General features: G+C 44.0%; 1 protein-coding gene across 6 annotated transcripts in view; it reads left to right on the top strand.

Moving 5' to 3' along the window:
• Positions 1-14,494, top strand: part of NCOA2 (nuclear receptor coactivator 2) — a 279,877-nt gene that overhangs the window by 127,392 nt on the left and 137,991 nt on the right. The window contains exon 1 of one of the 6 annotated variants that reach the window (XM_034763073.1): positions 12,275-12,370. The exons of the other annotated variants lie outside the window; for them this stretch is intronic. The gene's annotated coding sequence lies outside the window, so the exon portion shown is untranslated. Of the gene's footprint in view, positions 1-12,274; positions 12,371-14,494 lie in introns of those variants that run through there. 6 annotated transcript variants of the gene reach the window in all.

Raw genomic sequence — 14,494 nt, 5'->3', positions numbered from 1 at the left:
GGAAATACTTTGTCCCATCTAAAGACTATGGGTATTTGTACACACACCCCCAACCGTGCTCACTGGTGGTGGAATCAGTGAATGCACGAGAGCGCCACGGCCAGCAGGCTGCAGCGCCAAAATCAAAAGAGGCTAAGCGGCTTGATCTGTTCGGCCGTAAGGTTTACTCAGCCGGAGGGCTACAACTTAGAGCGGCGAATCAACAAGCGCTACTGAGCCGCTACAATTTCAACTCCTGGAACTCTATGGGGAAGTTTAAGGAGTTGATTCCCCAAGAGTCCAGGGAAGAGTTTGGAGCCATGGTTGAGGAGGGTAAGAAGGTGGCTCGGACCTCCTTACAGGCCTCCCTGGACATAGCGGACTCGGCCGCAAGGACCCTGGCCACAGGTATCGCTATGCGTAGGACCTCCTGGCTCCAAGTTTCGGGTTTGCCCCCTGAATTACAGCAGACCCTACAGGATTTGCCCTTTGAAGGACAGGGGCTGTTCTCGGAGAAGACGGACTCTCGATTACAGAGCCTCAAAGACTCCAGGACAATCATGCGCTCCTTGGGGATGCATGTTGCGGGTCCCCAGCGCAGACCATTTAGGCCCCAGCCTCAACGGTTTTACCCCCCTCCACCTCGTCAGAGACAGGACCCTGCCAGAAGGCGAGGGCGAGGTGGTAGGAGAAGATGGGCTGGCCCTCAACCTGGTCAAAACCAAGGGCCACCAAGACCACCTTCAGGTCCGAGACAGAACTTTTGAAGGTGCGGTCGAGGACGACGCCCCAGTCATCCCCCAGGATCCAGCTCCCTCCTTTCGGGATCGCCTCTCCCACTTCCACCGTGCTTGGTCCCTTATAACTTCGGACCGTTGGGTCCTCCGCACGGTGGAGAGGGGATACGCTATCCAGTTTTCTTCTATCCCCCCCTCCCACCCCCCTTCCCCGTCCCTCTTCAGGGACCCTTCTCACGAGCAACTTCTTATGCAGGAGGTTTCTACGCTCCTGGCCATGGGGGCTATAGAGGAGGTTCCGATAGAGTTAAGGGGCAGGGGATTTTATTCCCGTTACTTCCTGATCCCCAAGTCCAAAGGAGGTCTGCGGCCCATCTTGGACTTGCGCGGACTCAACAAATTCGTAGTAAAGTTGAAGTTCCGCATGGTCTCTTTGGGGGCCATCATCCCTTCCCTCGATCCTGGAGACTGGTTCGCCGCCCTCGACATGAAAGACGCATACTTTCATATCTCAATTTACCCACCTCACAGACGTTTCCTGCGATTCGTGGTAAACACGGTGCACTACCAATTTACAGTACTTCCCTTCGGCCTATCCTCGGCCCCAAGGGTGTTCACGAAATGTATGGCGGTCGTGGCAGCGTACCTTCGTCGGCAAGGGATACAGGTGTTCCCGTACCTAGACGACTGGCTGGTGCGCGGTCGCACCAAGGAGCAAGTTCAAGCTTACGTCCACAAAATAGTGCACACATTCAGCGAGTTGGGCATCCTACTCAACAAGGACAAATCCACTCTAGAACCTACCCAGAGAATAGAATTCATCGGCGCAGTTCTAGACTCCAGTCGTGCACAAGCCATCCTGCCAGACAATCGCTTTGGCACCATCACGAACCTCATTCAAGGGCTCAAGGCCTTCCCAACTACCACGGTGAGGTCGTGCCTCACCCTGCTGGGTCACATGGCTTCCTGCACGTACGTAACCAGGCATGCCAGACTTCGACTTCGCCCGCTTCAAACTTGGGTGTCATCAATATACCGTCCACATCGGGACAGCCTGAACATGGTGGTCACGGTCCCGAACTCGATCCTGGCCTCCCTCACCTGGTGGCTAGATCACAATGTGGTCTGCGAGGGGATGCCATTTCACGCCCCACAACCCTCCCTGCACCTGGTCACAGACGCGTCATCTCTGGGGTGGGGCGCCCATCTCAACAAACACCATACCCAGGGCCTGTGGACTGCATCCCAGTTAGCCCTACACATCAATGTTCGGGAACTGATGGCGGTACGCCTGGCGTGCCAGGCATTCCTCAGTCTCCTACGTGGCCGCTGTGTGTTAGTTCTCATCGACAACACCACGGCCATGTTCTACATCAACAAACAAGGAGGAGCACGTTCGTCAATTCTATGCCAAGAGGCCATTCGCCTGTGGGACTTCTGCATCGCCCACTCAATCCATCTCACGGCATCGTTCCTCCCTGGAGTCCAGAACACTCTAGCGGACCGGCTCAGCAGGTCCTTCCAAACGCACGAGTGGTCTATCCGTCCGGACATCATACATTCCATCTTCCAGAGGTGGGGGTTTCCCCAGATAGACCTGTTTGCATCTCGAGACAACAGGAAGTGCCACGTGTTCTGCTCCCTACAAGGTCGAGCTCCGGGCTCCCTCTCGGACGCCTTTCTGCTTCCCTGGAAAGACCACCTGTTTTATGCCTTCCCTCCGTTTCCTCTGGTCCACAAGGTACTGCTCAAACTGCGCAGAGACCAGGCACGGGTAATTCTGATCGCTCCTGCGTGGCCGAGACAACATTGGTACACCACACTGTTGGAGCTCTCGGTTCAGACACCGATCCCGCTTCCGTTGGATCCGGATCTCATCTCTCAGGACCACGGCCGGTTGCGTCACCCCGACCTCCAATCACTCCACCTCACGGCGTGGCTGCTCCATGGTTCACCCAGGCAGAGCAGCAATGCTCGCACTCTGTGCAACAGATTCTACTGAGCAGTAGGAAGCCCTCAACACGGACCACGTACCTGGCCAAATGGAAGCGGTTCTCCTGTTGGTGCGAACAACGAGCCACATCCCCGTTGCAGGCACCCATTCCCCTCATTTTGGACTATCTCCTCTCCCTAAAACAACAGGGGTTGGCGATTTCCTCAATTAGAGTTCACCTGGCCGCTATATCGGCCTTTCACCCAGGGGAACTCGCGTCCTCGGTATTCTCTAACCCGATGGTCGTTAGATTCCTCAAGGGCTTAGACCGGACGTACCCTCAACATCGTCAGCCCGTCCCGACGTGGGACCTCAACCTGGTTCTCTCCAAGCTCACAGGTCCTCCATTCGAACCACTAGCCACCTGTTCACTTTTGTACCTATCCTGGAAGACAGCCTTCCTCGTAGCCATCACCTCAGCAAGGCGCGTTTCTGAACTCAGGGCGCTTACATCCGAGCCCCCTTATACAGTTTTCCATAAGGATAAAGTGCAGCTTCGTCCACATCCTGCCTTTCTCCCTAAGGTGGTTTCTCCTTTTCATATCAACCAGGACATATTTCTCCCGGTCTTTTATCCCAAACCACATGCCACTCGCCAGGACCAACGTTTGCATTCCCTGGACGTACGAAGGGCCCTGGCCTTCTATATTGACCGCACAAAGCACTTTAGAAAGACGACGCAACTCTTCGTTGCAGTGGCCGACCGAATGAAAGGCTCACCGGTCTCCTCACAACGCCTATCCTCCTGGATTACGTCTTGCATCCGGACTTGCTATGACCTGGCAGGTGTCTCAGCACCACACCTCACCGCTCACTCCACGAGGGCCCAAGCCTCCTCGACTGCTTTCCTGGCACATGTTCCGATACAGGACATTTGTAGAGCGGCGGTTTGGTCATCAGTCCACACGTTTACAGCTCACTATGCACTAGTGCAGCAGTCCAGGGACGATGCTGCCTTCGGATCAGCGGTTTTGCACACAGCATTGTCTCACTCCGACCCCACCACCTAAGTTGGGCTTGGGAGTCACCTAATGGAATGGATATGAGCAAGCACTCGAAGAAGAAAAGACGGTTACTCACCGTTGTAACTGTTGTTCTTCGAGATGTGTTGCTCATATCCATTCCAAACCCGCCCCCCGTCCCCGCTGTCGGAGTAGCCGGCAAGAAGGAACTGAGGGGGCGCCGGGTCGGCTGGGGTATATATTCAGCGCCATGAAGGCGCCACTCTAGGGGGCTCCACAGCCGACCCGCCGGTGTTGCTAGGGTAAAAATCTTCCGACGATCGTGCACGCGGCGCGCGCACACCTAATGGAATGGATATGAGCAACACATCTCGAAGAACAACAGTTACAACGGTGAGTAACCGTCTTTTCGGAGGAACAAAGAGCAGAGTCCAGTAGGGACATGTTTAGGTGCGTATCTTATTGCTGTGTATGGCACTCAGATACTATAGTGATGAATTTTCTAGAAATACCTATTGTTTAGATACTGTGAAAACTTGCAAGTGTAATAGAATGAGCAGAAGACTGAGTGTAGTTGCTTCTTGAGCTCTTCGTTTGTTTGATTTTGGTAATGAAGTACAAATATCTCCCTGTTCAATAAAGTTAACAGTAACAACAAGGAGATTCAGAGTTGATGCTGTGTTCCTATCTTTACTTCACCCTCTTATTGACAGGTGTTATAGGGAACTTAGTACATTGTATCAAGTGTTGCTGACCCAATAAGATATTAAAGTTGTCAGCATGGAAGAGCTTTCCCATTTTGATCCTGGATTTTTAGATAATTGTTGTATTCTCCAAGTAGCAGTATCTAGATAATTTACTGCCATATCTGAAAGTAGTATGCATTGAAATACTATTCCATGTACTGAGATTTTGCATATTAAAAATAAGAATGTATTGTCTAGTATTCCTGATACGTTGTGTCGTCTGAGTATTTGTTCTTCCAATAGCAAAGTAAGAAGATACTGTTATTAAGGGTACAAGAGAAAACTCACAATGGATAGTAAGGAAAGATAGGAAATATGGTAAGAGACAAGAAAACATTTCACAAATACATTAGAACCAAGAGGGAAACCAAGGACAGGATAGGCCAGGTACTGAATGAGGAGGGAAAGACAATAACAGAAAACTCAACAATGGCTGACGTGTTAAGTGCCTTTTTTGTTTGTTTTTCAACAAGAAGGTTAGCAGTGATTGGACAACTAATTAGTAAACACCAATGTAAATGGGATAAGATCTGAGGCTAAAATAGGGCAAAAACAAGTTAAGAATTACTTAAACAAATTAAATGTCTTCAAGTCAGCAGAGCCTGACAAAATACATCCTCGAATAGTTAAGGAACTGAAGATATCTCTGAGCTATTAATTCATGGAGGATGGGAGAGATCCCAGAGGAGTGGAAAAGGGAAAATATAGTACCTATCTGTAAAAAAGGGAAATAAAGATAACCCAAGGAATTATAGACCAGTTCCCTTAAATTCAATACCCATAAAGATAATGGTGCAAATAATCAAGCAATCAATTTGTAAGCACCTAGAAGATATTAAGGTGATAAGTAACAGTCAACATGCATTTGTCAAGAACAAATCATGTCAAGCCAACCTTAATATCTTTCTTTCAAAGGGAACAAGCCATGGGGGAAGGGGAGAAGTAGTAGATCTTGATTTTAGTATGGCTTTCGATACTGTCTCACATGACCTTCTGATAAGCAAACTAGGGAAATATAGTCTAGACCAATGATACTCAGACTGACTCTCGGGAGCTGCAAGTGGCACTTTAACGTGTCTCTTTGCAGCACATGATATTAAAATACCATGTCATTTAATTATTAACCAATCAAGTTGCTTTTACTGTTTTATTAACCAATTGTAGAATACTTGGTTTGTCATTTTCTTGTGAAAATAATAATATATAATATGAAACAATGCATTCACACTACTGTGGCTCTTTTGGGTAATGTTGGTTGCTAATTTGGCTCCTCAACCACTGAGGTCTGAATATCACTGGCCTAGATGAACCTCCTATAATAAGGTGGTTAGACAACTAGTTCAAAGTCAATCTGGAAGGGCATATCAAGTGTGGTTCTTCAGGGATCTCTCCTGGTTCTGGTTCTATTCGATGTCTTCATAAATGATGGAGATAATGCATAAAGAGTACACTTATAAAATTTGTGGACAATACCAAGTTGGGAGGACCTGCAAGCATTTAGAGGACAGGATTAGAATTCAAAATGATCTTGAGAAACTGGAGAACTGGTCTGAAATAAATAGGATTAAATTCAATAAGGACAAATGCAAAGTACTCCTCTTAGGAAGGAACAATCAGTTGCCCACATACAAAGTGAGAAATGACTGCCTAGGAAGGAGTACTGTGAAAAGGGATCTGGGGGTGTCAAAGTGGATATGAGTGAACAGTGTAACACTATTACAAAAAAAGCAAACATCATTCTGGGATATATTAGCAGGAAAGTTGTAAACAAAACACGAGAAGTAATTCTTCCGCTCTACTCCACACTGATTAGGCCTCAGCTGGGGTATTGTGTCCAGTTCTGGCCACCACATTTCAGGAAACATGTGGACAAATTGGAGAAACTCCAGAGAAGAGCAACAAAAATGATTAAAAGTCTAGAAAACATGACCTTTGAGGGAGATTGACAAAATTGGGTTTGTTTAGTCTGGAGAAGAGAAGACTGAGGAGGGACATAACAGTTGGCAAGTACATAAAAGGTTGTTACAGGGAGGAGGGAGAAAAATTGATCTCCCTAACCTCTGAGGATAGGACAAGAAGCAGTGGGCTTAAATTGCAGCAAGGACAGTTTAGGTTGGACATTAGGAAAACTTCCTAACTGTCTGGGTGGTTAAGCACTGGAATAAATTGCCTAGGGAGGTTGTGGAATCTCTATCATTGGAGATTTTTAAGAGCAGGTTAGACAAACACCAGTGAGGATGGATAGATACATGATGCCCAAACTTTTCCTGTCGTACCCCTCCCCCTTACCAGTATTGAAATCTATCCGCACCCCACTTCCATTACTGCATAGCCAAGATTTCCTCAGCAGAGGACCTTGGGCTGAAGGTGGCGCTGGGGGTGGAGCTGTGGCTTGGGGGCCGAGGGGAGCTTGGGCAGGAGCTGGACTGGGGAGTGGAGCTGTGGCTGGGGATAGAGCTGGGCTGAGGGTAGAGCGGGGCTGGGTGGTGCTCCCTCCCCGTCCCCCATAGGGACTGGCTTGGGCTCTGCTACATTCCCGCGCGCCCCCTCCTTCCCCCAGTGTTCCTCCATGCCCCCTAGGGGAGACACACCCCATGGTTTGAGGACCACTGGTCTAGATAATACTTAGTCCTGCATCAGTGTACTGGACTAGACTAAATGACCTATCAAGGTCCCTTCCAGTCCTACATTTCTATGGTATCAAGCTCTTCAGAGCCAAATCCTAGTAAGTCTTGATTTTTTGCATGCTTTTTATACTACTTGATGTAGAGCTGTACTTTTAAATCTCGGTCTCACAAAGATTTGTGAGGGGGGAGGGATAGCTCAGTGGTTTGAGCATTGGCCTGCTAAACCTAGGGTTGTGAGTTCAATTCTTAAGGGGGCCACTTAGGGAACTGGGGTAAAAATCTGTCTGGGGATTGGTCCTGCTTTGAGCAGGGGATTGAACTAGATGACCTCCTGAGGTCCCTTCTAACCCTGAGATTCTATGAAATAGTCCTTATGCAGGTGAATAAACCTGTAACAAAGTCATCTTGAGCATCTCCTCATTGTCAGAGGTCACTCTGCACCTCCATGGCTCTGTTTCTCCCCTCTTGGTTCCTCAATACACTCAAAAACACAACCTAAAGTTAGCTAAAGCACTCCTCCTTTGGAGGGTCCAATTTATTCAGTCTCCTGGCTCTGACTTCTCTTGGCAGGTGTCACCGTAACGGACAATAACTGTACCCATGCTGGCCCTCTCAGTAGAAAGGCTTGAATTGAATGGCCATGCAGACAGAGTTGTTGTCTTACCTTCCAGGCCAGGGTTGAGGCATATTGGTGAAATAGTATGAGAAAGTTGGCACGGGCGCAATCAGCAGGTACTAGATTGTTGGGGGTGGGCCAGAAGACCGGCCCCACCTTATGAGGTGTCCTATGCGCACCAGCAGTGGCATGCCTCCTTGTTTGGAAAGCTTCAGTAGTCAAGTCCAGGTTACTCTCTAGGTGCTGGGATTGCAACTGGTGGTAAGGTACTAATCATAAATAGTAATGGTAGGGTAGAATGGCTTCCTTTGTGCTCATTACATCCCTTATTGTGTTCAGCAAACATAGGGGGAAGCCTTTCTCCAGTTTCAGTCTCCATCTCTCTGTGTATTGTTCCAAAAAATTATTTTTGTTTTCAGTCAAGTTGTCCAAGACTACAAAGGATGGCAAGTAAAGCAAAGTTAGAAACCCTTTATTTAAAATAAGAAAAACATAGCTGTAACTGACCCACTCAGGATGTGCACGTAATAACTGTGTTTGTATTGCTATGATTGTTTTCCTCTTCTTTGCTGTTTGACACCCTCACTCATTTTATCATGTCAGAAATTATAATTTGTAAGCTCTTTGGTGTGGGAACTGTTTTTCTGTGTCTACTGTAAAGCCCCAAACTCTTTTCAGATGCTATATAATGAGAGATGCTTCATTAAGGCATCCCTTTAATAGTAGAGATGCCAGTCTTCAATGCAGTGTGAACCTATATGGTCTCAAAACTGTGTAGGTTTGGGGGACATCTAGTCATCCCAAGCAGTAGTAAGATTCCTATTAAACAACTTAAAAGGTCTTAAGGATTTCCAATGACATTGATTTCAATACTTCCTTTGGAAGTGTTATTTGCATCCTTGATCAGACCAAAGATGGCTTTTCCTGGTGTTTAATTGCAGAGATCTCCTTGTTTCAATTCAAAACAGGGTATTTTATGGTCTTGGACATCTTATTTTTTAACTAATTTCTCTTTTTTTCCCTCTTTGTTTATCATCCTGCTGTGTACTGCAATCATATAGTCCCCCTTCAACCATTTCCTTAGTCTTTTAACTGTAATTCCCTGAGCTGTCTTTTTAAAGGTTGTATGGTTTCAATTCTTTTAATCCTTTATAGGCCTCTTACCACTATGGTGGTGCTTATCTGGACTTTTTTTTTTTTTTTTGTAATTTACATGTAAATCTTTTCTTTATATCTTACATCTCAGTATTGCCTTTATTACCGCATTGCATTGTTTTTCTGAAATTTTCATCTATTGCCTGTAAGACTGTCTGCAGTATAGTATTATGTCTAGTCAGTTTGCCCCCATTTTATACTTGTTCCTTCCATTTTTACTTCTAAAGTGAACTATTTTGCATTTGTCCTTGTGGAAGCTCATTTTATTTCTAGTGTCCATCTTTCTAATCTTTCTCTGGCTTCTTGAATATTAGATTTGCCTTCTGCAAATTCACTATTCCTCCCATGTTCGTATCACTGGCAAATTTAATCAGTGTGCTTTGCCACCTTTTTCTCCAGATAAGGAATAAATATGGAAGAATAATGTTACGTCATTAATTTGCATAGATAAAAAGAAATACAGAGTTAAGATTGCTAAGTAGTGCCTCAGACGTCTCAGAAGAGTTGGTGATTTTACGTACCATATATACTGCAATATGTAGATACAATGGGACATGTTAAGGAGAAAATGACAAAATTAACCTAGGTATTTGGCATTTGTCTGCTTAATTGTGGATCTTACAATTATATTCTCCTCTCAGTGGGCCAGAGTGTCCCCTCCCACATTAAAATCTCCCTCATGTAGATTCTCTAAATCATTCTTTTGGAGGGGAAGGGTGTAAGTGGGATTTGCTATCCTGCAACTCCTCCAAACTTGGCACATTTCAAGGATTCAGGGGAAACCTGTGCCTGTGCACTAGTACTAGCCTTCCTGTCCAGCTCTGTGGCCACCATATGGCTGCAATGGAGCTCCACTAACGGGACTGTTCCCTTGATGTGGAGACCCACAGGAAAGGGAGATACAAGCAGAAAAGGATTTCCAACAGCTGCAGGGCTGGATTGGGACAATGTATGCCCTACCAACAGATCTACCAGTCCCATGCAGTTTCTATCCCGTCTGCTTGTGCAGAACCCCATTTACAGGACCTGGGGAATAATGCTGTGGAGGTGTCTGAGACCTCTTTGCCCAATAGGAGTTGTGGGGGCAAACAATTTCAAGAGAGGGTTGGACAAATTTATGAGTGCAATTGTACGTTGGGGTTGCTTGTGATAAGGAGGCGGGGCTCAGCAGCCCGGGGCTCACTTCCACTTTGTCTTTTATGTCTGTAAAAGCTATTTCAGCTGGCCACCTGCATAGGGCAGGAAGCCCCCCCACCCCATGTATTCTGTTTTTGTTTTGCTTTATTTCCTTCCTTTGAAGCATCAGAGATGGCCACAGCTAGAGATGGGACATTGGACGGGAAGGGCCAAGGCTCAGAAGTGGTACAGAGCATTCTTTCTCCCAGGTGCTTGGCTGTTTGGTTCTTGCTCACATGCTCAGTGTCTAGTTGATTGCCATATGTGGGATCCTGAAGGGATTTTCCCCCAGGTCAGATTGGCAGTAACCTTGGGGTTTTTTTTACTTCCCTCTGCAGCGTGTGCCAGGATTATCGTAGTATATCTCACTTAATTCTTTCCTTGCCACTGAGGGGGCCTCGAGCACTGGTGTACTTGAGTCCCTCCTATTCTCTGTGGCACATAACAGTTTAGTCTCCTATGGGCGGCAATACTTTGGTCTAATTTTGGTGGTTGGGTTTAGTGTGTGGGGTGATGTTGGTGTCCTGTGATATACAGGAGGTCAGACTAAATGATCTGGTGGTCCCTTCTGGCCTTAAGCTCTGATTCTGACACGTGTCTATCTAAGGAGGAAAATTTGGAATAATATGACCCAGAGAAAGAGGGGAAAATACTCTTTGGTATTCCCCCCCAAGAATTTAGAAAGAGTAGATGTGGGTCATAAAATAGTCCAACTGTGTGCTGCAAAACTCCAGCAATATTTTACATCGTGCCTTTTCTGACCAAACTATATACCTTTACACCAGCACTGAAATGCAGCCACTTTGGGGGTAGAAGGTGACCACCAACCAATAGACTGTGTTGTACTGCACAGTAGCTTTGGGGTGGACCAGAGCAAGGTTGTAGGGCTATCATCTCTTTACAACAAGTGCCATGTTTGAAGTGATATTTAATTTCCACGCAGAAAAGATAGATTCTTGCTTTTAAAGTTTCATGGGAGCATTTTTCTCAATTTGTCTAATAATATTTTAGGAACTGTATTATATAGCTTTGAATTGGCTGTGTGTGTGTGTGTGTGTGTGTGTGTGTGTGTATACATATACACACCTTTGAATTGTTCAGACCACCATACCATTAATAAGTGGGAAAACTCTTGATGGGTGTGGTGTTGAACTTCTAGGATTTGAACTTGTGATTTCAGGAAGTCTGGGAATTCTGAAACTGATGCTTACATAACTACACCTGTCTCTTAGAATATATATAATATGTTTTTAAAAAGCTTAAATTGCTTATTCTGGGTGCTATGTAAATTAAGATAAAGTTGGAGGCTTTTTCCGTGAAAGGAAGGGATGGGTCTAAAAAAATGAAAGCATCAGGAATGAACTCCAATTTGTTAGATGCTTGTAGTTTTGTGTGTTTTATAATACAGTAAATTAATCCATAAAATGTTGCTAAGAAAAAAATATTCATTGCAGTTAAATTTAAACGCAGGATGAAAATTACATAGGGAAAAAGAGAGTAAATCTAGCCTGCTAAATATCCTGCTTGGTTATTCAGTTTCATTTCATGTGAAGTGTTTGTGACCAGTGTAAAAAGCAACAGAGGGTCCTGTGGCACCTTTAAGATTCAGATTCAGACTAACTCGGCTACCCCTCTGATACTTGTGACCAGTGTGTGTTCCCTAGTGAAGAGAGAATTGTGCATCAGAATATTTTCATTAATTATTTTTAGGACAGAAAGTATACATGTGTATATTTCTCTTTAATATGATAGAATGATGTTTAATTTCTGACAAAAAGATGCAAATTATTTCAAGTGGGGGTGGTTGTTTTTTTGTTTGGGGTTTTTTGAGACATACCCTTAAAAGCAGGAGGATGGAGGAGGGGGCTTATTCAGTCTATTATCATAAAGCTCTCCTAATGTAGCTTCTGAGTCATGTGACTGCAGAAAAGGCTATTATCTCAATGAAAAGGAAACTGCCTTTTAGAGCAGCAATAGAAAGAACAGAAGCAGGAGGAATTTTCGAGTGCTCCACCATGCTGGATTGTCAAAGGGGGATCTATCTGATCAGCAGCTAGAAAAGGATTAGCGTGGCTAGTTTGTCAGCTGTCATTAGAAGCAGATGACAGAGGAGATAAGCTGCTGTGTGTGCACGTCCTCACTCAGCATGTGCTTTGGTTTACATCAAGACATAATGTTGGTTTGGGTTAATGGAGGGCTGTTATTCTAAGGCAATAAATTTACTGCTAATTGTCCTTTTTATTTTTTATTTATATATATATATTGATAAATAAAAAAAGCAAGTGTGATGGATGGGGATTTTATTTACATCCCTATCTAAAGGCACGGAAAAACTGGTGAGATCTACCTTGAACTGCAGAGGCTGTGGAAGATTACAAGGTGTGTTTCTGAAGTGCTGTGACTTCATATTTGGTAATATTCTCGAGGGGTGTGTGTGGGGGTGTGTGTGTGTGGTTTTTTTTTTTTATTATTTTAATCATGACAGTTGTGAATTAATTTTCCTCTGTAGTAAATAGGGAATTTCTAAACTGATTTCTCAGTGATTTGTTATTTGTTGACTCCTTTAATTACTACAGGTGACTTGCAGTTGTCTTGTACAGTATAGAGAAAATATTTCTTGTAAGGATTTTGCTAATGCCCAGAGAAATATACAAACCCACCTATGTATATCCCATTTTCCAGGAGAAGGTGGAGCCCAAGTACAATATATTATTTTTCCATTGCAGTCATTATTATTCATTGTTCAAAACTAACTGGTAATGCCTATGCACAGATCACAGGGGAAAAAAAAGGAGGGTGCAGATTGAGAATCTGTAATAATAATAGTCACTTTTTTTTCTCACCAAGGCCTAAAACAGGTGAAACACACTGTAACATTAATGAATTTCATGTTGCTGTTGTTATATAACTTTCTCTGTTCTCTAACCTTCCTTGTTTTCTTTGTAGTTATATGATCCAGGTTGCAGAATGACATTCAGTTAATCTTCACTGTGTATTTGTCTAGTGTTGTACATGCTGATGCCATTAACTATCTCGGCAGTATAGTGTTTTACCTTTCTCGTAACCTTGCAGGGTGCAACACTCAAGAGATTGTCTGTCTGTTTTTGTGTCTTGTACAGCACTGGGAATATTGTTGAAGTTTAACAATAAAGAATAGTAATAATCCTACCCTGCCTCCTCCCCCCCAAAAATGGTAAAATAAAATTAATGATCAGCACTCACAGGAAAACTAAGCTGAACTTCTGCAATATTTTTTTCCTTTTAAGGGCAGGATGACAAAGGTAGTCGTAACAGAGCATTACTGCAGTACCAGTTGGCAGTGTTCTAAAAGTGTGTGATCCCGGATACATATTGAAATCGTAGTGATGGTGGTAATGCTTATAAGCTTTCTAATAATTAATTATATACATACAAGAATTGATTTTGTTTATTTTATTTAGGAATTTTTAAAAACTCATGCTACTTTGAGACAGAAACAGAAGGAACATGTGTTTTTATTATTATTATTATTTATTATTATTTAAATAATATAGTGTGTGTTTGAAGATATTTTATTACATGCTGACAGGACATAGAAATGGAACCAAATGACCCTTATTTATTTGCTTGTTCTCTTTTGTTTAAGCCTGAATATTTTAATTGCAGCGTACCTACATTCTGCCAAGTAGGCCCGTGGCATGACTGATCTGAGGCCTGGTGAGCCTGTCATGTTCACAGAAGCAAATGTAAAAGCTGCAAGAACAATGAAACTTCCTGTATACTTGTTGTGTTGTTTGTTTCCTTATTTCATTATAGGAGCTCTAATAAGATATAGGATAGGCTCTGCTGTGCATACTGATGATTTAGCACCTACTTTCTATAAACAAATATATTTGATTGCTTGCATGTTGGAATTGGCCAGGTCTAATTTTAATTGTGTGATACGCTTTTGGGAATATTAAACGAACAGAAATAATTAGAATAAAAGAAGCTTCTTGAATAAGCAGTATATTTCTGGTGCTGGCAAAGTTCATTTTGCTTTATTTGCTTAATAGGACTTCATAGGGTTGCCAACACTGTAACTCAAAAACCCAGAAATCCGGGGGCCGCTTAGGCATGAGGAAGGAGTGGCTGGGCCAAATTTCAGTGGCATTGCAACACTGCAATAACTACTGTATGTGGAGTATTTGAAACTTCAGGTATTCTTACTTGGCCAGAGGAATTTTATTTAGTCCATTGTCCACTATAGATATTATGCTTCAAAAATCAAGCTATAAGTACAGTGAAAGAGTTTTAACTTACAATGTTCACTGGATGTTTCTTTCCTCCACTCCTTATTCTATCATCTCTTCTAGATAAGCCTCTTGCTTATATTTGAGGAAGGAAAAAGTTACTCCGAAAAATCTCTTATACAGGCAGCCCTCAACTTTATGACGTTCAAATTATGACAAACGGCACTTAGGTTTATAAATTGACATCCTTTTTCGACTTTACGATGCTCAATCCAACATTGTTCCTATGGGA

Source organism: Trachemys scripta, chromosome 2, assembly GCF_013100865.1.
Source record: "Trachemys scripta elegans isolate TJP31775 chromosome 2, CAS_Tse_1.0, whole genome shotgun sequence".
NCBI classification, from domain to species: domain Eukaryota; kingdom Metazoa; phylum Chordata; order Testudines; family Emydidae; genus Trachemys; species Trachemys scripta.
This window is presented reverse-complemented; position numbering and strand designations above follow the sequence as displayed.